At 38.0% G+C, this 27,958-nt stretch overlaps 1 pseudogene; it reads left to right on the top strand.

Moving 5' to 3' along the window:
• LOC149148755 (3'(2'),5'-bisphosphate nucleotidase 1-like) overlaps positions 1 to 27,679 on the top strand; it is a 77,358-nt pseudogene extending 49,679 nt beyond the window's left edge.
• The last annotated feature ends 279 nt before the right edge of the window (positions 27,680 to 27,958 follow it).

Here is a 27,958-nt window from a genome sequence, read left to right as displayed (position 1 = left end):
CGAACAAAACAAGCACTCGATCTTTTTGTGCAATAATCCCTCAGGTCCAAAAAGATTAAAATCTAGAGGAGGGATAGCTCTTCCGGTCGTTTAACGAGCTGGAAGGCCAAAACTCGGCAATCTTTTCATATTTTACGAGTCAATAGAAAAGAGCTTAAAGAAGACTCGTCTTTCAAGGAACGAGTGATGAACAGGGTTAGCAGCTGATTCCAGGTACAGGTTGGAATTTTCCAATCACGGCAGTGTCACAAGGATGGCTAGGTGATATCACTCTTCGCAGATGTTCCTCAAAATGGGTAAACAATCAAATGGAGGTAAACGATCGGCCAAATGAATAGTGGAGGTGACGGTACACAAACACGACCAAGGCTTTTATGGTTGATCAAGTTACATACTCAATGGTTATTTACTGGGATGGGTTCATTTTTTAACGAGCTTGAATGCACCAAAACCCTGCTCAATCTTATGTTTATTTTTTAACGAGCATGAACTACGTGCTAAAACTGCTCGGATCTCGCTTTTCTATTTTTTAACGAGCATAAATTCCGCGGTAAAACTGCTCAATTATACCAGTCATATGATAAGAGTGTCTCAATGGAGATTGCTATTTTTTATGGAGCTTCATCTCCTTGTGCTTTACTCCACATCCTTTCGTTATGCAAGCTTGGAAACGACTAATCCTACGAGTTTAAAGGGTTAGAGGTCCTAAAAATTTTAAAAATAAATAGTCGCCCCTTGCAAGCACTGCAAAATGTTTGCATGCCCCCAGGTATAAAACAGAGTTTCAAGGTTACCTCTTTCTTTTACGCCAAAACAAATGTTTTGCAGCGCGAGGTCTACCTCTTTCAGGCTACCCAAAGATAGTTTCGTTCGGGATCCAAACAAAATACTTCCTCAGCAATGTCTACCGAAATAAACAAAGGTGAGCGACGCAATCCCGCCACCTCCCATAACTTTGACAAAAGAATCTTATTCTATAACAACCCTCTTTCCTCCATGGACGGGGTATGGACTAGCCATATTCTTCCGCGGAAACCTACCCTATACCCAAAGTTCTCTGCCAAAGCAGACAAGGACGCATGCCCCCTGGGTTCCAGTCATATCCTCCCGGATTACTCGCGCTCATCAGGAGGACGGATCGTGGGTTGAGACACTTCTTTCGTGAACAAACCATTTAGGGATGGTATACGACTATTTCCGATGTGTGATCCGGGAAATGAAAGTTGGTCCACGAGCTTGACCATTCTTCCTTCATGCGGAAAACACATTACTCTAAAGAGTGAGGAGACTATGGCTCCCATGCAATATATATAGTCTTGTCCAAGGAGTAGGTTATAATCCAAGGGTCCTTGAACGACCATCACGTTCATTTGAACGGTCTTCCCTTTCAATGTTATTGGTACATTGGGGAGGATCCCTAAAGGGCGACTGGTTCCCTTATCAAAGCCTGATAGATTTCTCATCTCAGGCAAAAGCGCAGGCGAACCAAGCGCTTTCCAAGCAATAGAGGAAAGGATACTCACAGATGCCCCTTCATCAATAACTGTACCAGCCATTACCATTCTGTATATTTGGACAATAATTCTGAATGGTATGCTAGCTGGCAAGCAGGGTCTGCCTAGTTGGTTCCAATCAAAGGACACAACCAGGTTGCTTGGTGGTGGGACCGAGTAAACGGCCAGATAGCGCTCTGATGAACTTCCTTCCTGCGATAAAGGAATGGTGGCATTGCCCCCTTGATCATCAGAGTCAGTGCTGATGAAGAGAATTTGGACGGTGTCGTCTTTATTCTCCTCTGTGATGGTGTCATTCGAAGATAGAGCCTCTGAAGGAAAAACCGGGTCAACTGCCGTTTCAACCTTTAGACTTTCATCAGGTATGGATTGAGACGGTTCATCTTCAATGACAGGTGCTTCGGCTGACCACCTGGGCGGGTCAACCGGATTCTCAACTAGCGAGGGACTTGGCAAGAGTTTTTGATATCCAGGAGGAATATTTGCTCGTAATATCGGGCGATCTTCCAGAAATATTTTTGCCTCGTCTAAGAAGGGACAACAGTGGATGGCGTGATCGCCTTCACTCAGTCTGTAGGGAAATTTAGCTTTCCCGCTCTGTCCTAGGGCTTCACTCCCACTAGTTGACGGTGAACAATCGACATGGCTATCAGAGGTCGATGCTACCGAATTGTGCAAACGGGGGGACCAGTCTCTTAGTATCCGGGGGATACATGGACAATCTCTATGGAAGTGGTCTCCCCTGCATATGACGCATGGCGAGTTAGGCCTTACGAGTGCTGTGTGTGGATTTTTGTTAGATGACACTTGTTTGCCCCCAGTCGCCTTAGGCTCCTTCTGCTTCTTTTCTTTCTTTTTCTTCTCCTTCTTCTCCTTAGGAATACGGTTCTTTTACCAACCAGTTCCATCAAGCGAAGAGGAAGGAGGAGAGGAAGATGAAGTAGAAGGCTGGTGGGCAACTCTTGTCTGATCTAACTGTTGACTCGACTGTTGAGGAATGGTGGCATTCTGAACGACATTGGTTGAAAAGAGCCATACAGGTAGGCCAATTGTCAGTCCTGGAAGCGACAATGTGGCCATGTGGGGCGCACCAACATCTCCCAAGAGGAGAAGGGACTAGGATTTCCACCAAGGAGAACTCCTTGGTTGGTGTGCTCCATCTTTTCAACCTAAAGATCAACGCGGGAATAAGGGTGATTGTTCCGTTTAAAATAAATTATTAACGACGCTTTAGACACAACTTGCTTTTTCAGTTTTAAAGAGTCGAGAAAAAGCTAAAGATGACTCTAGTCTCCTTCGATGTTTTAACAAGCCCGAAGTGACAAATGCTCGGATGGACTTTTTCTGTTATAGAGTCTGGAAAAGGCCAAAAGAAACTGCTCTGGAGATCTAGGCAGAGGGTATGCCAAACTTTTCGCAAAACCAGAAAATACGTTTTACGGTACGGGTGGTCGATCTTCGTGAATGCTGTGTTCACTGCATTGCGATCAGTAGGGCGGCAGACACGGCTTCCTAAGCATAAAGGATATATGCCTATAGGGGTATCCCAATATATACGCGACGGTACGTGGGAGCACAAGTCCGTATTAGCGCTATCGTCCCTCAGGAGGAATCACCCACCTTCCCCGAGATCGACAGTCACTAGGTTTCACGACGCCGGAACATGTCTCTACCTAGACCTCTATGTTGTGCGTTATGTTGCAAAGCGTTGTTAGGTTCATTCAGTTTATTTTAAGTTTATCTTTTTAAAATTTGTCTTTCAGGATCACCACGAGATGTAATGGTACAAATTCCTAAATGCAGTCTAAGATGATAAGCAAGCTTTGTAATCTTTCAACTTTGAAAATCCTAGCTACTAAGGGAAAAGAGAGCGACTATCTTTCCTCAAAGAGCAATCAGCACACTCTAATGCACTCTTTCCTAAATCAATCATGCAAACTTATCAAAATGCAAATGCACAATGCAGGTGTTTGTTTTCCACTTTCTTAGTATAAATGCCTACAAAGAAAGCTTTTTGTACAACTTTGAATTTGCTTTTAAATGACTGAAAATAAACAAGTTTACTTTTTCCAAAATCAGCAAGGGTAGAAGAGATTACAATCACTTTGCGATTCTTTGAAAGAAATACTTGTTTCGACACTTAAAAGTGACAAATTCAAACCGATAAGGAAAAGCAAATGTATAATGAAACTGCAAACAACCAATGAACTCTCTCCTAAGATCACAATCAATCAATCAATCAGATCTGAATCAAGGGCTACAGGATGACTATTTCGCTTATGCAAAGGAAAACTGTAAATGACGCCACAAACACATAAAAACACTTACAATCTTTTTGTACAAAAATGAGGCGGAATTCAAGCAAAGAAAAGGGGTTATCAGAGGTGGTACCTATGCTGGTTAAAGGCTACAAAAACAGAGATCAAAACAGGGCAAAAGACAACAAGGAACCCCATCTGCACAAGGCCACACTGGTTCAGCACAAGTCTAACACTATCAGTTTGAAATTCAGCGCAGGTAGCCTTCAAGGGACCTGCGTTGAAATGTAGACTGCCTTCACAGTGTCTGCGCTGAAAGCAGAAACTCTCGTTTCTCTTGGTTTCTGGGTCATAAAATGCTCAAAAATCAACTGTTTCAGGAAAAATCAGAAACACAAGCAAGGTATAAATAGAGGGATGCTTTGAGAGGGTACTAAAGACTATCACAAAGGATCATCAAGTCATTTGTGAGTCCATTGTTGAGATCATAGACAAAAACCCAGTGAAGGATCAAAGCAGCAACATTCTACTTTGCAAAGCAGTTCGATTGTTGCCATTAAGTCTATGAAGTAAACAATGATGTAAACACAAACAAAATGACTAAAACAAATCTCCCCAGCGGAGTCGCCAATTTGTTGTGGGGAAAAATGCCTATGCAGGACGATCCTATCCACCTACGGTGTGACAGTACCTTAGCAACAAACGAATACAGCTACTTCGGTTTCTTCCTTTATGAAATATGAAAGAGAGGAGATTGGTAGACTTACCGTTATCTTCCGGTTGTCCCTCGATCTAGACCCTCTCCTCTTTGGGTGTCCACAGCTACTTGCCTCCTCGCTTGCTCAAGAGAACAGCTACTTGATTCCCACAAGATCACAAGAGAACAGCTACCTGTGACAAGAGAACAGCTACTTGCGACAAGAGAAGGACACAACACAAAGGCAAATATACATATTCATAAATGATTCAGGATTAGAAGTAAATCAAATATACTAATGCAAATCATACAAAGTACACCAGCATATAGGAAAGAACCAAGAAGCTTTATTGATTGATAAACAAGGTTCATGAAGAGATACAACCCATAGGGCTCCAACCCAGCATCTCCTTCCCAGCAGAATGGAATTCCTTCTTCAGCCCCTTTCAAAGCATAAACACCCAATGATCTAACCACAAACCAAAATCAATTCTTTGCAATCACAATATTCTAGCCTCCCTGATCTCATTGAGGAGAGATCTATATATAGGAGTTTTGGGAAGAGGATGAGTCAGCTTGAGAAGTGACTAGTGTCCTCTACCTCTCTGAGTTCTTGAGTCCACTTGGAGGTTCTTGCTTCCACTTGGAGATTTGGAACCTCTTACTCATCAGCAGTCGAATTCCCTGATCCAAGTGTCATTTTGGAAGCTTCCTGGGCATTGACACCTTGAGAAATGAGCCTGCCACTTGTCCAGTTATGCTCAGTGCAGGTAGCCTTTATTGCAGTTGACATTCAACGCAGCTAGACAGTGGAGCAGTTGACATTCAGCGCAGATGCTCAGTGGAGATGTTGACATGATCACGAATTGGCCTGTTTTTTAGTGTTTTCAGGTGGAGAACTTGAGTGAATTGCTGTGGTTTACTGGCCTTGTTCCTCTAGGGGTAGGAACAACATGTTTAGGGACTTTGGATCCCTTGATTATTGACATTTCATGCTCAGTGATGCAAGGCACAAAAATGTCTATAACAACTCTCAAATCCATCAATGCTTTTATAAGAGCTAGTGCTTGTTTTTCAATGATATTGTAACACAAGGCAGCATCTCGAATAGTCCTACTGAAAAAAGAAATGGGTTGCTCCACCTAATCCCTCTTTTGCATCAACATCACAACCATGGTGTGCTTAGACGGAAATGAAAATATAATAAAATCATGAGTATAGTTAGGACTGATCAAGACTGGGGCTATGGTCAAAGAAATCTTTACCAAGTTGAATGATTTCATGGGATCCTCAGCCCATTTCACAGTGCTTTCCTTTTTCAACATATTAGTTATTTCACATAAGTTCTCAACCAAATTTGGTATAAATTTGTGTAAGAAATTCATCTTACCATTGAAGGCCTGAATCTCCTTTTTGTTGCGCAGAAAGTCTATATGTTGGATTGCCTCCACCCTTGAAGGATCAATGCAAATACCATCTTTAGAAATTATATGAACAAGGAGTTTGCCCTCTTCCATGGAAAAAAGACTCTTTTTCAGGTTTAGAGAAATCCTGAACTTCCTACATTTCTGAAAGAAAATCCTTAAGTGGTGCAAATGCTCATCATCAGAACTAGAAAATGTTGTCAGATCATCTAAATAGACTACCAACAAAACATCCTTCTCATTAGAAAAATCTATGTCCATCAACCGCTGAAAAGTGGCTCTAGCATTCTTCAACCTAAATGGCATTTCCACATACTGAAAATTTCCCTATGTTGTTGTGAAGGCAACTTTTTCTTGGTCTCTTTCATGCGCCAAGATCTAATTATAGCCTGAGTAGCCATCTATTAGTAACATCCGTGATGCTCCAACTACTCTTTGCAGAATATGGTCCATCTTAGGAAGAGGGTAATTATCATTTAAGGACACTTTGTTGAGGTTTCGGAAATCTATGCACAACCTTATTTCTCCGGTCTTCTTTCATACTGGGACCAAATTTGAAATCCAATCAAAAAATCTAATTGGAACAATGATGCTAGCTTTAAAAAATCTATTTACCTCTTTCTCGATGGATGGTAGCAACTTTGGATTGATTCTTCTCAAACTTTTGTCTAAATTTTTTTTGATCCGGCTTGATAGGAATAGTATGCTGAATGATATTCTTGTCATACACTTTTAAATCTGAATAATCCCATGAAAAAACATTAGAAAATTTAGAATGTAATCTAACATGCTTAGCCTTTACTTTAGGAGACAATGTTTTTGATAACTTTACAAGGTTGGGCTGGTCAGTTGTTCCATGATTTACATCTTCCACTCCTTTGTCCGTAGGAACCAAGGTCAGTTTTCTTGCCACATCATCCTAGTCAAAAAGCTCCTCTAAAGGTATGATACCTATAGGAATAATATTATCCTTCAGCTGCAAAACCTCCATCTGATTTACCTCAATATCTTGTTCATCGAAATCACAAATATCATCAATTTAAGAATTCTTAAGCTTTCCTTCATTCTATAAAAAGGCATTAATTTCATTGTCATCCCAAAAAACTTTCCAATACCTCAAATTATTAGAAACAACAGGCCTATGTTTGACATGAATTTCAAATTTGTTGCTAGAATTCATTGGAATCTTCAAATTGTTGTCCACAATGGCGAGTGAATATGCAATGATGTTTTGGGTCCGGGGTACAGCGATCAAGGTGTATTATAGAAACATCTTCAAAATATACAAAACTACATTTGTGTAGGCTCTCATGCGTAGATGCTTTGCTTGATATTCTACTTTTACCTCTTTAATCACCAATTCTGAATCAACATAAAAAAATATTTTCATGCCTAGTTTCTTCAAAATTTTCAGACTTGTAATAAGCGCCTCATACTCTAATTAATTATTAGAGAAATCAAAATCTAACTTGTACAAACATACTCTAACATTACTTGGGACTATGGCAGGCTGGAAAGTAGGGCTTCGAATCCAAATTTCAATACCAGCACTATCTTTTCCAACAACACCATTGAAGTCCATGCTCCAAATACTGGCTTCATCTTCTGAATGCTGGAATTCTATTTCTTTCTCAACCTTACCTTCACTGATTACTTATTTTTTCTACTCTTCACTAATATTTTGCTATTGTGTATGCTGCTTAGAAGAAATTGTTATTTTTTCTTTTTCTTGATTAAAAACTGCCCTAAAATTCTCGGAAATTTCTTGTACATAATCTACTTTACGAGATAAATATCTAAATCATTCAATCCATTATCAAAGTACAAAACAAAGGACTCTAAATCAATATGTACAACATTTATCAGATGATTCATAGGCTTCTCTTTACTACTAATCATATACTTCATTTTCTTTTCCCGGTACAATTTTCTCAATTGACTGAAAACATGGATGGTAGCATAAGATAAGTCAAGTTGTAAAGTTCCTTTGATTTTATCACCACATGATATAGATAAGAGTATACCAAATCGAGGTGGTATATCAGTAACTACCACATCCATTGAGACATTTTTTGCTAGGATTTGATCTTAAGAAACCACCAAATCTTTGATAAGACCAATGCAGCGAACTCTACCAGAGCCAAAGGAGTACAAATCATGATATTTTTTGTGATATGTAGGCCCAACTTTTCCATAATGTCTTTGGGAATTAAATTGTGGGAAACTCTGAAATCTAACATAGCGTTATGGAGAATACATTCATGCAGTCTAAGACTCAGATAAAAGGGAGGGACTTTACTATCTTTAGGCTGACCTTCTATTGCTGGACCAAAAATGAGTTTAGGATGATCATCCTCGACATTCACCATGTCTAACAAAGGATCTATTTGCAATATTCTAGATACATGGTGTTTATAATTGCTATTCTTAACAAGTTTAGTCAAAGGAATGGACACTTTTAATTTGGCAATTTCACTTTCTAAATTAAAGGATGAAACATTTTCTACCTCTTTGACACCAATGTCCTTCTTATCTATTTTCTCTTTCATTGCACTATCTTTTTGTCAATTGTTCTTCACGTTTACAGTGATACTTGTTGATGGTACCTTGCTGGGATTTGGATTAGCAAGCTCTTTCCCTTTCTTCTGAGTGTTTGAGGAATCATTCTTTGGTTGCACCTCCTTTATTTTCTTAATGGGATTGACTGGTACATCTATGCTCATTAAATATTACTACCTTTGTTGTGCAGTCAAAGAATTCATATAACGACACTGATAATCATCAGATTCAACGTCCAAAACCACATCATTTGCTAAGATGCAATCCTCATCCCTTTGAATGTCTGGAACTTCTGCGTATTCTTCATCTTCGGTCAGAAATATAGGCATAACATCAACAGTTAAAAAGTGAATTGTTTCAATTATTGGATCTTCCTCATCTTCTTCTTCCATTCCTTGAACATAATTATGTTGTAAGGGAGTTCTGATCTACTATTGTTGCGTTGGTTGGTCTGGTGCTTTTTGTTCTCTCTTCTTGATTGGGAATTGGGGCTACTATTGTCCTCTAAAATTTGCATTCCCAATTGGTGGTTTAGGTCTATATGTGATGGATAACTGGTCAACCATCCTCCCCAATATTTGAATCAATGTATCCATCTTTACATTTGAAGTAAATGCTTCTTCTTTCATGGTCACTCTTTTATCAGATCTCATTCTTGCTCTTTTGGCCAGTAGGATTGCTTCTACACTCACAAAATTCTTTTGCATGTCTTCTAGTGAGGTAGGATCATGTTCTCACAACTGATATGCCATATCAACAAACATTAAACCACTGGAGGGATTGGATTTGCTCAAATTTCCAGATGGTTTTGACGCTGGTATGGCATATCAGTTGTGAGAACATGATCCTACCATACTAGAAGACATGGAAAAGAATGTTTTGAGTGTTGAAGAAAACATGTTGGCCAAAAGAGCAAGAATGAGATTTGAGAAAAGGGTGACCATGAAAGGAAGGCAATGCAAACGTAACCACAAACCATGCTTAGCCAAGTAGCTAGCACTACTAGGCTGGTAGCGGGCTTTCTCTGTAAGGATCTCAGCCAAGATGACTGGACTAGGAAAAGGATTTCAGGTTACGCATAGTAGCACAAATATTTTTAAGGGGTTTTGCTAGATCAGAAGGAGATAGACAGTTAGGGCTAGGGAATTAGGTCAAAATTATAGGGTGATCAATGGGGCAAGTTAGGCATAAGGTTTAGTCTTAACATGTAATGGTGAATATTTCCCCAAAGCAGAGCAATGATGTTATGAATTCTACCTATCAACTTGAAAAAATTCACTTAGAAAAAATGAAATGATTAATGAAGTACAAAAAACACAGTAAAATACGATCACAGTAGAAGAAACTGTACTAAAACTCCATACCACATGGATCACAAAGAAATAGCTACAATTTTTATTAATCTCCTACTAAACCACTACAAAATGATGTACAATCAAGGCATAACCATCTAGCTGAGTCCAGCCCTTTACAATGAGAAATAAGAAGAAGATATAGGCATTGCTCCAACCTCCTCCCATCCCCAGGGGTCGAATCCCTAAAATGAAGAGCTAATCTAACCAACACCAAACAGGAAACAGGAATATAGTCATCTTAACAACTTGCCTCTAAAAGTCAAAAACTAATTCATTTGAGCTCAAATTGACTTTTAATCTAATGAATATACCCTCTACTACTAGTTATCCATCATATTTACAAGCCAAGTCATAATTTACCTTAGTAAAACATCCTGCATGAGAGAAAATCCATGAACACAGTCAAAAAATAGAAAAATAGCCATCCTGTGCAATATTTTCCCTAAGCTCAGCACCACTGGCCCAACGCACAGTGCCACTTTTAGGTCCCTTTTGGAGGCATTCCGACATCCAAATTGAGTTATATGTCCAAAATGTGGTAGAAAAGTCATATTTAGGGTGTTTTTTAACCTTTTGGTGGACTAGTTCTGCCCCAAAACTTAGAAAATGCATAGGGTGCATGTACTCATCACTATGAATCTGGAAATTCAAGCCAATTGTCCATTGGACACCCCTAGGAAATCACAGCGCTCGTGGCACTATGCCCTGAGCCAGGTTTTCTGTCTGTGCAATTTCCAAAATTTGCAAAAAACAAAATCTTGTCCAAACCTGACCAAAATTGGTGAGCAACACCACCATTAAGTATCTTGATGAGCCAAGGAAGGTCAGCAAGCAACCTAAGCCTATCCTCCTCTTTTTCTCCCTTTAGAGGCCGCCTTAGCCTAGCTTTCATCTTTTTGACCCTCATGCTCCAAATTTTTTTTGGGGTCCTGTAATGGTAGGCCATGTGCCTGATCATCTGGTTATCCCTATTGGCCTTTTGCAATAGATTATCTAGGTACAAATTGACCCTCTCAAGCCAATTCTCTCTATCATCCTCAATTTCCTTCTCAATAGGAGACAAAGTGACTAGTGCCTCCTTGTCACCTTGTCGTTTTACTTTGAGAAGTTCCAGCTCCATGAGGACCTGCTTATCACTCAACTACTTGCTCCCTTGTTCCAAATATGTGATGACATACTTGGCCCTCTCCAAATTGTCCATCAACACTTGGACTTGAGCCTCCACTTCCTGTATGATGATGTCAATTATTGTTTTTTCATCCTGGGCCTTTAAGTCAGTTATTTCCATTACATGAAGAGTATAATGCTGCTCCAGTTCATCATGCTCTGTCAAATCAAAGTCTCTCTCTTTCTCCTCGTCATCAAAACCTTCCTCTGGCATCTTTTCTTTTCCTTTGTGTAGCTTCTACACCTGTACCTACTGTGTTGATGAAGAAGGCAAAGCCCCTTCCACATCCTATGGAGCAAACATTTACCTATGGGTTGATGAATAAGGCAAGTTCCATTCCACTTCTCGTGGAACAAACACTTTCCTATCAGCTCCAAAAAATCTCCTTGTGCCCCTCTAATATGTCATGTAAGTCCTAGGCACCTCAGTAGCTCTAGTCTCTTTGCCCTCCTCATCTTTTTTCACCTAAGGATTGCTAGAAGGTCCCCCTAATTCTTGAGACACTAGTGGAGGAATTTGAGGACCCCTGAAGATGTCATGAGCAATAAATGTCTACCAAGAGATGTTGAGGAGGCTAAGATGATGAAGCACAATCATCTTGATCAAGGAAAAATGATATAGACTACTCATCTGCTGAAGGTATGGATTTTTCTGCACAAAATGGGCCATCTTCTCAATATTCTTGAACAAGAAAGAAGGGAGGTTTAACATGCTCACCCTGGTAAAATGCATGAGAAGGCTGATGTGATAGGTGTACAGCCTAGAAAATCTACCCTCACAAGTGAAAATTTCCATGATGATTTTCATCATGGTGGCATACTTGTCTTCAAGAAATCTGAAAGGAAAAAGTTTTTTTGCCTCATTTCTATACCTGGGTTTGATATAAATCTCATAATAGTGTTCAACCAAGTCATGTGCCTTATACCATTTCCCTCCCACATTTGGAATCTTCATTGCATCTGCAATAAAGGAGGGTGAGACTGTGAATGCCACCCCAGTAAGAGTCACCTTATTATCCCAAAGATTGGCTACAAAGAGCCTGGTGAGCTCAATATGGTGTTGAACTCTCTCTACCTTCTCACAAAACGCATAGCACCCTAGATGTTTGAAACAAGTGACAGCTAACTTAGAGGCCTGCAATTCTTTAAGGTTTGATGGCTCCCCCTAATAATTCAACCTCCCTTGTGTGGTTTTCTCTGATGCCAAGATCTATCTGTTGAACTGTCACTGCCTATGTTTTCCTCCTCCCCATAGTCTCTGTCTTCTCTATCCATTTTCGTAAATTTTGAGGTTGTACACTCCTAGAAAGGGGTGAAGGAAGTGACGAAGAGTGATTAGGAATAAGGGAAAGGGAGATGACCCTATGAAGTATTTGGTGGGATACAAAATGAATGGGACGGTATGAATCATGAAAATGAGGGAGAGGGGCTTGGGTCCATTTTTGGAATATAGCTTGTGGGATGAAGGAAAAATGAATATAAAATGTTATGGCGTGATGTAGGGAAGAGGTTTAGGGTTTGGTTATATATGGTGGGAAAAATAGAGGGGATTAGGGCTTCTAGAATGTCACTGGGGGAGAAACTAGGGTTTCACATTTGTCATGGTGAATTCCTTCAAACACTTTAATTTCATCTTCAATGATTAGGTAGAGGGAGTGCACTTACTTGTTTGAGAGATGAGAGGGTTCTTTGGAATTTTTTATAAGGTTTGGAGACTTTATTGTCTTTTGTTGCTCAACAGTGCTAACTACAGACACGTGGCGCCACCTCTTAATGCACAATGCAATGTAAATTCGTACTAGTGAAACCTCCTAATGTGCAGTGCCCAACTCAAACACATTGCGCCACTTCACCACTGCTCCAAACGTGCAGTGCCAACCTCCAGAAGCACAATGCCACTTCTCCTTGGCCCAAAACTCACTCAACCTCTCCTCTCCCCTTCACTTTTTTGACTCCCGCTTTTCCAAATGAGAATGATGAAATTGAAAATGAAATGTGAGACCTTATATACGAGTAGGTTTCGATTTTTCACTTGAAAACCCACTTTCTAATGTTTCTTGACCTTTTTCAAATATCTGTTTTTAATGCATTTCCTTATTTTTTTCTTTTCAAGTGGATGATGCTTAACTTGAACTGATTTTTTGGAATGTTTCCTTTTCTTGTAGCAAGGAGAGATGTATTGGTGTAGTCGGGATCATTTATTACATAAAGTGACTTAAAATTACATAAGAAATACAAATTAACTCAAAATACTCTGTTTTCAGCTCAAAAACATGTTTTGAGGTGAAAATTATGTTAGTTTAAAAGATAATTATATAGTGGCTATGACTTACCTGCCACCATACTCGACTTATTTATCATCCTCATACCCTTGCTACCCTTTATTTACACTTTTAAATCATGCTCTTGACCGTGGAAATGAAACCTTAAGAGCTAATAAAACATGTGCTATGACCTAATCAAAGCATGATTTCAAATTGACCATGAAACCATAACTAAAAGACAGCCTGAAGAAGGGTCAGCAGGTATACTCTATGAGGGAGAAATTAGGTTTTCTGAAGAGAAGACAACCATCAGTGGATCAGTTTCACATGACCTAATGAAATGATGTAAGAATTTTTAGTATGAGACCCCTAAAATGAAAATGCAAAGAGAAAATTTGATCCGTGATGGAAGTATGTAGGTACTTACACTAACAGTTCCTTTCAATGTTACAATATATATTTATAAATGCTAAAGCATCCAATACCATGGACTAAAAAACCATCGCGTCCAAAACCATGTGTGAAAATCATGCACAAAACTATAGGTAGGTCTGCCCAACCTAATATAGGGTTCAAGAAACAAAAATTTTTGGGGAACTACATAGAGGGGGGTTACCTGCACCCCTCAAAACCCATGTAAACCCCCCCACTATGCAATCAGTGCAAAGAATGGGGGGCTCTACACCCCCTATAACCACCTAGTTAACTACGTGGACTAGTCGTATAAAGAATTTAACACAACCCAACATCAGATTTGGCCGAGCAGGTATATGAAGTTTCGTAGGTGGAGCATAGTGCAAGAGTTGTGGTTGGGCAGGTGGTGGAGGCAATAGGGCTGGAAAATTGTTGAATTGGGGCCTCCACCCCTCGTGTGGGGTATTCCACTGATGTTGTGTCTAAATATAAGGTTGAAATGACTGGCTGGCTAGCTGGAAGTGATACTAAGATGCATAGGACCAAGGAGGGGGTGTAGACCAGGAATGATGAGCAGGGCCCCCCCAAGAAGGTATAGTTGTGGTTTGGTTTGGGTTGTAATATGCATGTGATGACCCTTACATACCCTGCTAGTATGGTCTAGGCCCAGGAGGTCTCCTTTGGTTGATGTAGCAAAGCTGCTCAGTGACAACTTCAACTCCTTGATATATAGCTTTGAGTCCAAGTAAATAAGGGCACTTGTTTGTGGAGTGGTTTTCTTCACAGACTATGAAAATGTTAATACAGCTCAATGGACCTTCATTTCTAGGATGCCTCCTAGTGCATATAGGACAAAAGATGGCCAAGGCTCTCAATGCTTCCTCTTGCTTCCTTTTGATGTTCATGGTGTCCAATTGCAAGGCAAGGGTTTGCAGCATATCACTTTTGAAATCTTCCAACATATTTCCAATTTCACCCTTGATGGATAAGTTGGAGGATGTACTAGCCATAGGTTGACTACCCCTAGCCTTTTTCCTGGCTGACCTAGAATTGTTTCTAAAGACAGTCTTGATATCTTCATAGGGTAATTGGTAGACATCTCCTCCTAATAGCATATGTAAGTTATCCAGAAGATCTTCCCTTACTCCTCTAAGAAGGACCAACTTTAGTGACTCAGGATCAAGTGTGCACCTTACCCTTGTGTAACTGAGCTGGAGCCTTTCTTCATAGTCTTCTAAGGATTCATCCTGGCCTATGGTCATCTTGAGAATATCTTCTTTAGTATCCTTTGACCTACAATAGTCCCTATATTTGTTGTGAAAAGTCTATAGCATCTGAGCCCAAGTTGTGATGCTATCTCCAGGTAAAGCCATGAACTAGTGCAATGTTGCATCCTTGAGGGTAGATGGAAACAATTTTAACTTTTCCTTATCATCTCTGTAGTCATAGGATTGACATATAACCGAAAACTCAAATAGGAAAATGTTAGGGTCCTCTATGGTCAGGCCATGGAAATGAGGTAGAGCAGAGGGGATTATATTCTTCATCTTAGTGTCCCCATTGATTTCCTTGATGGGAAGGCACTCTAATTCTCTCTTTATCTCCCATAATTTTGGTTTCCAACCATTAGTTTAGTAGGAATTTTTTCTTCCTCCCTTGTAGGTTCTTCAAATATGTAAGGTTGCTCACCTAAAGATTCTTCCACTTCACAACCATAGAAGAAGAGAGAAGCTTGACTGTTGGATGCAGTGGGGGTATTTTTCAAGAATTTCCCTAAATTGTCCCTATTCCTACGTGGCATGAAAGTAAATGTTTTTGGGTTGGTTTTTGTAAAAAGCTAGAAAGTACTTGTAGAGTGGAGAGGAAATCATCTAATGACAAATGAAAGTGTTAGTTCCAGTCTTCGCATCCTGTCACCTAGGATCAAAATGGGCTCTTACTATGTCTGGGTTTCAAAGATGTTTTGCACATGATTTTCAGTGCAAATAATATCCTAAGTATGTTCATAAAAAGCCACTTAGAAAGCGCTTTCCAACAGTATATTTCACGCTCGAAACTGGTTCTTAGATCAGAAGATATGATCGAAATGAACGATTGATTCTTCGTTATGCATGTTTTGAGGTCATTTGCTGCATAGAGTGACAAGTTTATTACAAAATCAGTTTCTGAAGTAATGAACATGAATTTTACAAAAGTGAAAGAGGTTTTTTCTAACCACATACCAAATAACAAAATCTCCTTTCATTTTATGCACATGTGTTACTATATGGGCGATATGCAATCATATTTGAAGCCTACATTAAAACAAAACAAATTTTGCATTTGTTTTACTATTTTAGACATTGTAGTGTGGTGCCATTTTAAAGCAGATGGAAAGTAATTTTAAGAAACAAAAGGAGGTTTTTGTCAAGAATGAGCCATATAACAAAAACCTCTTTCTGTTTATTCACAGGTGTTGTGAATTGGAACATTTGACTAGATATTTATAGCCTATTTTTACCAATTTAAATATTTAATGATTTCTTGTTTTAGAGATTATTTTGTGGCACAGATTCCGAGGAATTGGAAACGAATTTCCAAAATTTGGGAGAGGATTTTCTCCAACATGACTTTATCTACACAAACCCTTTAATTTTTGTAATAGGTGTTATGTTTTAAGAGATATGAGTTTATCTGTGACCCCTATTTTCAGAAATCTGGACTGAATTTAATGTAACTGTCTCTATCTTTAGGGAGATGGTTGAGCTCAACTCCCTTAGCACATGGATGAGGTATTTTTATATGCTTTATGAATTTAAGAGTGTAAAGGGCTCAAATTTTTGTAGTAGAATGAGGCTACATTGGACTGTGCAATGTTTCTTCTGAATATTATTTTTAATGGAGCAGTTTTTGTCTTTTAGATTTGGGATCCATCAGGGTCTTTAATGTCCAACATGTGTTTTATTTTCTCATAAATTAACTTGCATACATTGTTTTTTCTACTAATTCTTTTTACAAAATTATCTAAGGGAAGTGTTGGGAATCCATCCATGCATGATTCTCCTTTCACAATGATTTTTTTGTTAAATGTAGTGGTTATGTTTGTAGAATCCATCTTCGGTTAGATGCTTCGTTGAGTAGACGGTGTTTCTTTATCTTCAAACACTGATACTATAGATCCATCCCTTGATTGATGCCTGCAGCGCATCAGACTTTCTCCTCTTTCCTTCTCTCATTTACATCCTTTATCTGGATTTACATTGCACTTACTTTGCCTAAAGTTTGCCGACAAAAACTAGCCTTGATTCCATAGCTCAAGTGCCTTATTGACACCTCCAAGGAGCTGCCATCCCCAATAACACCAATGTTATTTCCAATCTTCGCAGCCTGTCACCATGGATCAAAATGGGCTCTTACTATGTCTGGTTTTTAGAGATGTTCTGCACATGAGTTTCAGTGAAAATCATATCCTAAGTATCCATCATAAGCCTCTCAAAAAGATATTTCCAACGGTATATTGCATGCCTGAAACCGGTTCCTAGATCAAAAGATTTGATCAAAATGAATGATTAATTCTTGGTTATGCATGTTGTGAGGTCATTTGTTGCACATATGGACAAGTTTACTACAAAATCAATTTTTGAAGTAATGGACATGAATTTTACAAAAGTGAAAGAGGTTTCCATTAGCCACATACCAAATAATGAAAATGCCTTTTATTTTATGCACAAGTGTTACTATGTGGAGAAATGTAGTCATATTTGAAGCCTACATTAAAACAAAACAAATTTTGCATTTGCTTTATTGTTTTAGTCATTATAGTGTGGCGCCATTTTACAATATATGGAAAGTAATTTTGAGAAACCAAAGGAGTTTTTTGTCAACCATGAGCCATATAAAAAAAACCTCTTTATTTTATTCACTGATGTCATGAATTGGAATACTTGACTAGATATTTATAGCCTATTTTTACCGATTTAAATATTTAATGATTTCTTGTTTTAGAGATTATTTTGTGGCAGAAATTCCGAAAAACTCGAAATTAATTTCCAAAATTTGAGAGACGTTTTTCTCAAAAATGACCTTATCTATATATAACTGTTTCAGTTTTGTAACAGGTGTTATGGTTCAAGATATACAAGTTCAGTCGTGACCCCTATTTTCAGAAATTCGGTGCAAATTTAATGCAACTATTTCTATCTTTAGGGAGATGGTTGAGCTCAACTCCCTTAGTACAGGGATGAGCTAATTGTATATATTTTATGAATTTCAGAGTGTAAAGGGTTCATGTTTTTGCAGCAGAATGAGGCTACCTTGGACTATGCAAAGTTTCTTCTGAATATTATTTTTAATGGAGCAGTTTCTGTCTTTTAGATTTGGGATTGATCACAGTATTTAATGTCCAGCATGTGTTTGTTTTTCTCATAAATTCACTTACATACTTTTTTTTTCAGCTAATTCTTGTTACAACATTATCTAAGGGAAGTGTTAGGAATCCATCCATGCATGATACTCCTTTCGTAATGATTTTTTTGTTAAATGCAGTGGTTGTCTTTGCAGAATCCATCCTCTGTTAGATGCTCTATTGAGTAACTTGGTGTTTCTTTTACTTCTAACGCTGCCACTGTATATCCATCCTATGATTGATGCCTCCAATGCAGTGGGATTTATCCTCTTTCCTTCTCTCATTTACATCTTTTATCTGGTTGAACATTGCACTTACTTTGCCCTAAGTTTGCCGGCAGAAACTAGCCTTGATTCCATAGCCCAATGGTCCCTTCTCTTAATATTTTCGAGCCTCAACTTTCAATCAAATCCCCATACTTCATAGCTAGACTAAGATTCACTTATTGCAAAAACATTTTTTTGGCAAAGAGAGAGCCGTCTCGATTCTATCAGGACTAGATGCCATATCAAAAGCTTGGACTATGGTTACCTAAGAATTGCCTCTTCTCGGCCTTGAGGTTCATTCTGAGTGCTAATATCTGAGCATATATTTCTTGTGAAAATTCTGCTACATCGAAGCCCAAGTTGTGATGCTATATCTAGGTAAACCCATGAATGAATGCAATGCTGCATCCTTGAGGGTAGATGGAAACAGTTTTAACTTTTCCTCATCATCTGTATACTTATAGGTTCGACATATCACAGAAAATGCAAATAGGAAAGTGTCAGGGTCCTCTATGTTCATGCCGTGGAAATGAGGTAGAGAAGAGGGGTTTATATTCTTCATCTGAGTGTCCCCATCGGTTTCCCTGATGGGGAAGGTACTCTCAGTTCTCTCTCTATCTCCCTGTCATTTTGGTTTTGAACCATTGGTTCAGTAGGAATTTTTTATTCTTCCCTTGTAGGTCAAATATGTAAGGTTGCTCACCTAAACGTTCTTCCACTTCGCAACCATAGAAGAAGAGAGAAGCTTAACTGTTGGATGCAATGGGGGTATTTGTGAACAATTTACCTAGATTGTCCTTATTCCTACGAGGCATAAAAGTAAATGTTTTTGGGTTGGCTTTTGTAAGATTTTATTTAAAGATAGAAAGTACGTGTAGAATGGAAAGGAAAGAATTTAATGACAAATGAAAGAAAGAAAGAAACTAGATTACTTTTACAGAAATAAACTAATGGAAGAAAGTTGAAGACTAGAAGTAGAAGAAAAGAAATTTGGATAATAGAAATAGAAGAAAGCAGTAATTACTTCTACTTAGACACCTCCCCAACAACGACACCAAAAAGTGATGAGCCTAGGTATTGCAACAAGAATGTTGCAACTCCCAGGGCTACCATCTTTACTTATCAACCCAGGGTTCACACAAACTTGGAGCTGACAGTGCTATATGCACAAGTAAAAGTGAAGATACTGCCTACTGTCACTACTCATTTGGTAAGATACCCCAGGGGTTCCAATCTAGACTTCTATAGGGTCAGAAGAAGCTTGATTTTGATGGAAGAAGAGAAAATATATCATAATTGAGAGTTACTTTACTACAGTAATGAAGAAATCAACATGTAATGCTAAATCACACCATAAAGAAGAGCAAATCTATCATAATTGAGAGTTACTTTACTACAGTAATGAAGAAATCAACATGTAATGCTAAATCACACCATACCCTAGCTAACCCGTTAAACAACTATGCCTAAACAGAATTTCTAAATCAACACTAACCTAATGCTAATTATCTAAGTTGCAAAATTAAAGAACATCGAAACTAGACTGAGCCATAAGAAAAGAACTAAACTAAATCGACTTTCAGGCAGAAGAGAAGTTGGTGGATTAAACCAATGAAAGGAGTACATGAGTGAGAAATAGTGCATAACAACCGTTAGATTAGTCTGGTGAAAGGCAAATGAATGGAGGAGATCAGATTACAGGAGTATACATAGATAGATGGGCCAGCATGGTTAGCTAACAGGATGAATGGTGGAGATCTTATCGCGAAGGCTTAAGTGACTATATGGATGAATAGGATGAATGCATAGGGTGGATGACTGAGGTCTTATCGTGGAAGTTAATTCAGGAGATGGATAGACAAGGTAACGAAGCGATGAACGACTAAGATCTTATCGCGTGGATTAAGCCACTATATGAGTGAACAAGATGAATGCACATGATGGATGACTGAGATCTTATTGTGTAGATTAAGTCAAGAGATGGATGACAAAGATCTTATCGTCGAAAAAAGAAATGTGCGGAAATGATGGAGCATGTTTCTAAAGTGGTAATCAGTTTCTTGTGTTCCCTCAAGGCTGTAACTTGTATTTTAAAATTTCACGTGATTAGCCTAACTGTGCGACATGTAGCACAGGAAAAGCACTTTTCTCACACGGTATCAGCTGGATAACGATCATGCACTAATCCATTCAATATTGTGTGATAGTTGTTTGATCAGGCAGATCTAATGAATGGTTGAGATCGGCCAAGCTAGTTGGCGATTGGGTGAAGCGACAGCCATCAGATCAGGTGGGGTTGATCAACGGTGGTGATTGGCCAATCTAGTTGGTGATTGGGTGAAGCGACAGCTATTGGATCAGGCAAGGTAAATTGATGGTGGGGACTTAAGGTGCACAAAGTAAGTGGCAGTTTGAAAAACTAATGAATTGGATGGTGATTGTGAAGGTTTGTTGTGAATCTGAAAATGAGGAAATACTGCATGAAGAACGTGCTAAAGGAGGTTTTTAAAGGAAAATGAGAGAAAAACTAGTGAGGGTGAACAAATAATTGATCGAACAATGAAATCCATAGCTCATGCGATAACGAAAAAACTATGTTTTTAGGGGTTTCTGAAGGGTTGCTTCCTCAATTCATGGTCCTAGAGGGAGGATATGAGACTAAGACACCTACGCACAACCTAATAATGATCTTTTTCCTCTAGCTAACATATGAAATGAAAGCAGACACAAATGAAAGTAAACTAAAGCACAACACAGATGAACAGGAAAACCATGAATACTCTATGTTATATCATTGTAATTAAAGTGCAACTACTTAAGCAAATATGTAGTGAAAATTGTAAGGTTGCTTAAGAAAATGAACAGAAACAAAAATCTATGCTACTTAAGCAAATGAACAATGAGAACCAAGAATCTATGTTAGCATAACAGTACAATAAATAGGAGCTTTGGTTGCTTGGGTTGGGCCCTAACCCAAGAGCTTCAGCCCTCAGAGTTAACTCATAACTGGCTTAAACATAACTCATTCTTATTATAAAAACTATGGATTACAAAGAAAACAATCACAAATATTTACAACTCAGAAACAAAATAGATTTTTACATTAGAAATCTGAATCCCACTGAGGTCCTAAGCCTCTCTCTTTATGCATTTGAAGTCTCTAATGACTTCCTACCCATTAGGGAGGCTTGGCCTCTAACTTAAGAAAAACTGGTTTCTGTCCCTTTCCCTTGTTGGGTTGTCTTTTAGTCTTCAAAGTGAGTGTTGTGTGCACATTGAGTTGATGGTGGAATATTCAAATGGAGGGGTAGTAAATGAGGAGGATTTACCTCCTATAGTTACTCTCCCTTGTCTCATTCGAGTGTTTACCATTGTCTTTGGCATAGTTCTTTGCTTTTATCCTTTATACCTGCATTTTTCCTTGCTTTTATCCTTTATTCTTGCATTACGTGCACATTACACCACAAAGCCAAATATCCAACTCTAATTCATTTCATTAAAAAAATATAATCAAAAGTATGCAATAAGTTGTGAGAATAGTTGGTTTGACTAAGCTAGGATTTGAATTAAGACCAATTAATGCCCATATAGTTACTCAATGATGAGGCTTATCATATACGAGGCAACGCATTCCATGCATGACTTGACAACTGTAATAGTGAAGGTATTTTTTCATCCAACTCAAGATCTTGTGATATTCCTCTTTTCAGTTGGCAAATTCCCCTTTTTTAATGAGTTCGGCTCTACCTTTTCTTAGAGGCCATCACCAAGGGGTATCTATTCTATTAAATTCAGACAATACTTGCATCTTTACTCCTCTGTTGAGATAGGACGCAAGCATGGGCCATCAAAGTTTCTAGGACTTCCCCCACTTCTGGATGGGGTAGATAACTCCATTGGCCACAGTAATTTAGTAACATGTCTTCAGGTAGTTTGGAAGCTCATTTTGTGCATTGTAATTTCTTTGATTTAACCACTTGACCACAACCCACCTGAAGGATTTTGAGTACATTGCTGCAATTTGTTTTAATATAGAGTTTAGCAGTTTATTTACTGGATAAAATGTGACATTCCTATGAGAATATCCCTAGCAGATCATGGTGCAAAAGCACCATCAGTTAGAATAGATAGTCAAGAAAAATATGGAGTAATGACAAGGGGTGATGGAGCAATATATCTTCACTTTCTCAATCAAGGCTATAGTGAAAAGATTTTGGATCAGGCAGTTGGTTGCATCGTAATCCAAGGTGACTGTAGAACTTTTATTCTTTCTAGGAATTTTTTGAATTGTTCCTTTTCAGCTACTTATTTTCATGTGGTACGTTCATTGAATGAGAATTGTGTTCTATGATTTTCTTTATTATAGCCCGATTGGATCAAAATTTTAAAATGATATAGACTTCAAGACAGTAAATATGCTATTGTGATGAATGTTTATTGTTATTGTGTAAGGTTAGATGACAAATCTGTCTCATGTAATTATTGATTAATGATCAAATTATTGGGTAGTTCTATCTACCAACTCATAAATTATGTAAGCTTTTTAACAATGTGATAGGAATTGATCTTGGCATGTGTTTATTGAGATTGTGTTACTTTATATTATTTCTTGACCAGGTTACAGGCCCCTATCTACTGTGGTAGTATTGGAAAGTTTTGTGAGAGTGCAATATGCTTCTCAAGGGAACTACAAGGCCTCGTGCACCATGTAATATTTCCAAGATTTATGATTATGTTAGTAGGATATTTACTTCCTCTAAACACTAAGGAACATGGCATATTGGGGCATGTTACCCACCCTCATGTATGGGTAACAATAGGATATTTTTTCTTTTATGATGTAATTTGCTAGCTAGTTGTCATACATTATTTATTATATGTTGTCTTTTTCTTTCCCTTTTTTTTCACAAGTTATTTGTAGGTTGAGCTTTTTAGCATGTAACTTAGTTGGCATGATTGTTCCTAATATTTTCATAAAGGTAGAATATTAACTTCCTAAGGTGTTATTTTTTATGCTGATGTTTTATTTTCTATGTTTATACAGATCATCTATTCACATAGTGGTCACTATTACCCAACTGAAGAAACTTGTTCAAATTTCTTGCATCTCTGGGGAAAAATGTCATTAACATTGCTAATGTTGAGGTAATTTGTATAAATATTATATAGTCTACTTTGTTTTATATTTCATCATTCATCGCATTGTATATTATATTCTGCATTGTATCTTCTTTCATTTTCAGAAGAGGAGATCAGTATTGATGGTAAGAAGCAGGAATTGAAGCAAGAGGAGAACAATAACACTGAAGTGACAAATATAGAAAGAGTCGGAGAAGAGAACCAGTCTAGTGATAACCTTAAAGAAAATATCCCTCATGAGACACACATATAGACTAATTGTCAAATATTTAGAGTTGGTGAATTCACCTGGAATTCCTTGGAAACATAACGATAATGTTTTGAAGTGATGAAACAATATTTTATGTGTAAATTGTTGTTCAACGAATATTAAGTTGGAAATTCATATTGTAATAATTAATATTTCATATAATATAATTTTTGGTTGAAATTATTTATAGTTGTACTTGATAGCATTTAGTATTGTAATTAAGATATGTAACTTTTTGTTTTAATATTAGATGAACATGCATATTGTATGACATTTCTTTAATTTAATTGCAAAATCATACTAATTAATTTATGTTGATTAATAATGGACACAAAATCAATCTAAAACTATTAAATTAGTAGTTCATATTGATTAATGATGAATACAAATAAAACGGATATATGACTAAATTAGTCGCTTATAATGATCATTAATGAAAGTAAATTAAGTGAATATAAACTACTAAATTAGTCATGTATATAATGAATATGAAAATACCAAAACAAGATAAATGATTATTGTAAATGATAAAGTTGTGATTACAAATGATGACTAAATTTTGCATATATATGACTATTAATGACTATTTTACAGTATTTTATAACAACCCTGAAATTTAGTCATATTTTTTTGGTCATTAATTCATTTCAAACGATGACTAAAATTTGTGTATATATGACTATTAGTAGCTAATTTATAGTATCTTATAACATGACTAACTTTTGGTTATATTTCTTTGGTCACTAATTGGTTTTCTCGGGTGATCATGTATTAGTATATTTTGTTGTGTAATTGGTCTGATTAATCGTGACAATTAATGACTAGATCAATGAGTAAATTAATGACTTAATATACTAGTAGATGATAAAATTGAGACAGCCAATTAATTACTAAGCTAAATAAGAGGTTGTGTTATAGGATATTGTGAATTAACCACTACTGGTCACTGATTGAAAAATGGTCGTTTATATGTAAATTTTAGTCATTCTTTTAGTAACTAATTAGCCATTTTGTACTAGTGTGGGCTGAGGTTTGCTCTTTTCTAATGCTTCTCAATATTTTCACGTTGGTCTTTATTATAGGTGTAGTTATTCCATGCCTAAAAAACATGATATGAAGGTGACAACAAGAGTAGTGGGTGTTTTAATAGTTATATCACATCCTAGTAGTTTTATAGGATAAAATTTTGACCCATTATAATGAGACAAGTAAGAGTCCTTTGTCCTTTCATTATATATGGAATATGTCGCCTAATTTGGCTCTTAGCATGGCTAGAAACAATATATATAAGTCCCCAAATTCACTCTCAAATATTTAGGTCAACTCTTCTATTCCTTCTTGGTGGAAATAAGAAATTTCATACAGGTGAGAATAGAACAAATGCCCCAAGGATTTATCAGACTACTTCATTTTGGCATCGTTCTTTCCAAGCTATGAATGTGGGACATGTTAGCTACCAATTCTACACACAATTGAGGTATTTCATCATTTTCTCTTGGAAACTAGTGAAGTTCAATACTCTTCATGTTGTAAATATAGAGCAAGTTGTATGGTTCAGTGGCATGGCATGGGAAATTATGATATATTTAGGGTATGTTGTAGTTAATTGGTTTCCTTCATCTAGTGGTGGCACTTCATGGTCTAAATATTACGTTCAACCTATCTACAACATCTTATTGGCTTTCTATTGTGGTTAGTTTCAGTACGTTCATCCATGCTTGTTTTCTTGTCAACCTTCAGGAAAATTCCCCCATAGTGTTGTAGCAGCTACAATGCCCTCCACAATTTTGGCGTACATCCAAATTTCAGAGCCTTCCTTGGTTTTTCCCCTGATGGTTTCAAACAATCAAGCTCATTCCATGAGCTCCTGTCAATTTTTTACACCCTTTTGCTTGATTGACCACCAGTCATCTTTTGGCATGTTGATTGTTATGTCATGCTTGTGAGTTTGTTCTGGCCATTTTGGAATTGTGTATTTGTATCCATCAGTTGCTTTCACTCTATGAACATCAATCGTAATCACACATACAGTTGCACGCACTGTCACACAAGTGTCATCACGTTATTCGAAGATCTACCTCAAGTGTCGCAATTGTCACTCTTAACCTTGAAGTCAGTCTCACTCAACACATGCTTGTCTTGTTGTTTTGAGGTGTCTTGTCATTGAATCATGTTAAGTTTGAGATAAAAATGTCATGTATGCAAAACTTCACTTGCTTTCATACCTAGCTATTTATCTGAAAAATCTATCGACCGAACAACCCTCTATCCATCAAACATCAACTGAGTTGCACTACATAGTCTCAACTCTTAGTGACCCTACTCTGCTACCCAGAATTTTGTAGAGCTTGAGATTATCCTCCGGGGCAACCTGCAATGCACAATCGTAGAAGTGATCAAGTCGACTATCTCCCAGAATTGCGCAGAAGTTCTCCCAAAGTCTGACCCAATCTGCACTTCCCACAAAATCTCTCACCAAGCCTCCCTCTAGTCTACCTAAAAACCTGAAATGCACTGCGACACTAGGATGCACTACTCCATAAAACTATGCAGAAGTTTCCAAGCTACTTTCCTTGCACTGTCTGCAAAAACTAGCAATCATGTGAGTCGGGCCTCTCCTGCCTATCAATGAACTATTCTAAGGAATTGCACAACTTTGATTGGAAGGAAACTTGATGCCTTACCCTGCTCTCCCTCCAAGAATTGCAATTATCTGACTAAGAAGCCCCCTATCGACTTGTTCTTCTCTTCCTCAAAAAATTGTGCAATTTTGATCAACACTCTCCCTACCACACCGCTCTGCACTCATCCAAGAAATTGTGTAGAAATTGTCTCCCTAACACTCTCTAAAAAATGCGCAATCATGACTAGCAGCTCCCTGCAACCATATCCAACCATGGTCTAGAAAATTGTGCAGAAATGTTTATCAGTGCCCCTTACTGCCTACTCTATCTTCCTTAGAAAATCTTCATAGATTCCCAGTTGGACCCCTAGATGACCTTCCCAGTCTTCATCCTAAAAACAATGAAGAATGGCCCAATAGTTCCTCCTGACACTATGCTTGGTCTTCTTCCTAGGAACTACACAATTCTACCTCTTACCTGGGTTCTTCCTTACAGCTGTTACTGTTGTCCTGGATTGCACAAAATTTCTTCCCAATGACATCTGGAGCAGTTTTTCTTGATAGTGCTCCAGAGCCTCACATCCCATCCTAAACTACGCTCTGCGCATTTTTAGTGCCTTGTCCTCTCTCTCGGTCACTTGTACCCAAAATAGAAAAGAATACATCATGATAGGCTAGAAGATTTTTTGATTTTATGTTGTCTTGTCATGAGTGATTGCAGAAACATGTACATTAATGAAATATGGTGTGACGACAAATGGGATGAATAAGGAGTGTTTGCTAGAAGGCTTTCTCATAGTTAAATGAATGTATGAAACACATCGATTAGTCAACGAAAGGGACACATACATGAGAACCATCAAGCAAGACTAAGACCATCGAAGGCCCTGTGCACTTTTCCATCTGTAGGCGAAGACATTTGACACTGATAGCACACCCATCACTCAACAACATAACAACCAAACACGCACACTACAGTCAGCCAGTGCATGTCAACAGTGTCATATCAAGTTGTTTCATGAGTTGTCTCAACAACACCACTACTATGGACCATACTTGTTGAAATCAAATGTAATGTAATGTGAAAGTATAATAGATGCACATATGAAGTTGAATAATCACATCAATTGAAAAGTCACAGGAAGTAAAAAAGTCACGAGGGAAGTTGAGGAGTCACAAGGTTCAGTTATCTCCCTAGAAGGAGAAGAATTTAACAACATATGCTTGGGCTCAGGTTCTAGCGGAGGCAATGGAGGGGAAGGCAATGGAGGTGGCAGAGGTGGATTCAAGCCAACAGATTCAGAGGTTGAGCTGTTAGATTTAGAAGGAGAGCAGTATGAAGAAGATGATAATATGGCTGATTAAAATCTAGAATGGATGACACAAGGCCCATTGGCACTCTAGGGTGTCTTTCACAAGATGCAAATAGATGTAGAGAAGGTGTTAATGAAGTATGACCCTAATAGAACAATGAAGGAAGAAGACCATCTAGACACATTCTACCTACATTTGCAGACACTGTAGGTACAATATGACGATGTTGCATGTAGATTGTTTCCATTTACCTTGGATGGAAGAGAAGCTAAATGGTACCATAGCCTTCATGTCAACTCCATTCATAATTCGGGGATGTTCAAGAGTATT

Source organism: Pinus tabuliformis, chromosome 9 (genome assembly GCF_031772625.1).
Source record: "Pinus tabuliformis cultivar Carrire ecotype Pingquan chromosome 9, CPIR1, whole genome shotgun sequence".
Classification (NCBI taxonomy): Eukaryota; Viridiplantae; Streptophyta; class Pinopsida; order Pinales; family Pinaceae; genus Pinus; species Pinus tabuliformis.
This window is presented reverse-complemented; position numbering and strand designations above follow the sequence as displayed.